This window comes from Nomia melanderi, unplaced genomic scaffold (assembly GCF_051020985.1).
Source record: "Nomia melanderi isolate GNS246 unplaced genomic scaffold, iyNomMela1 scaffold0014, whole genome shotgun sequence".
Taxonomy (NCBI): Eukaryota; Metazoa; Arthropoda; class Insecta; order Hymenoptera; family Halictidae; genus Nomia; species Nomia melanderi.
In genome coordinates this window covers 3,449,461-3,450,415 of record NW_027475130.1, presented here as the reverse complement: position 1 = coordinate 3,450,415, position 955 = coordinate 3,449,461, and positions in this window count along the sequence as shown.

Here is a 955-nt window from a genome sequence, read left to right as displayed (position 1 = left end):
CTTTGGTTTATTGCGCCATCTCTAATAGCACCCGAGATATCACCAGATATATATTGGATTTTTCCCCGACCCTGAGTGTCCGGTCCCATGAGACGGTGGTTTTCTCGGCCCCTGGCGGTCCGAGGTGGTTCCCGCTGGACAGATTCATACGCCGGGGCCTCCTGCAGATATATCACTTTGGTTTATTGCGCTATCTCTAACAGCTCCCGAGATATCACCAGATATGTATTGGATTTTTCCCTGACCTTGAGTGTCCGACTCCATGCGACGGTGGTTTTCTCGGCCCCTGGTGGTCCGAGGTCGTTCCCGCTGCACAGATTCATGCGCCAGGGCTTCCTGCAGACAATGCACTTTGGTTTATTGCGCTATCTCTAATAGCACCCGAGATATCACCAGATATATATTGGATTTTTCCATGACCCTGACAGTCCGGCCCCATGAGACGGTGATTTTCTCGGCCCCTGGTGGTCCGAGGTCGATCCCGCTGCACAGATTCATGCGCCAGTGCCTCCTGCAGACAATGCACTTTGGCTTATTGCGCTCTCTCTAATAGCACCCGAGATATCACCAGATATATATTGGATTTTTCCCCAACCCTGAGTGTCCGTCCCCATGTGTCGATAGTTTTCTCGGTCCCTCGTAGTGCTCTGTCGATCCCGCTGCACAGATTCATGCGCCAGGGTACCCTGCAGATAATTCACTTTGATTTATTGCGCTATCTCTAATTGCACGCGAGATATCACCAGATATATATTGGATTTTTCCCTGACCCTGAGTGTCCGACTCCATGCGACGGTGGTTTTCTCGGCCCCTGGTGGTCCGTGGTCCTTCCCGCTGCACAGGTTCATGCGCCAGGGCCTCCTACAGACAATGCACTTTGGTTTATTGCGCTATCTGTAATAGCACCCGAGATATCACTAGATATATGCTGGATTCTTACATGACCTTGGGTGAC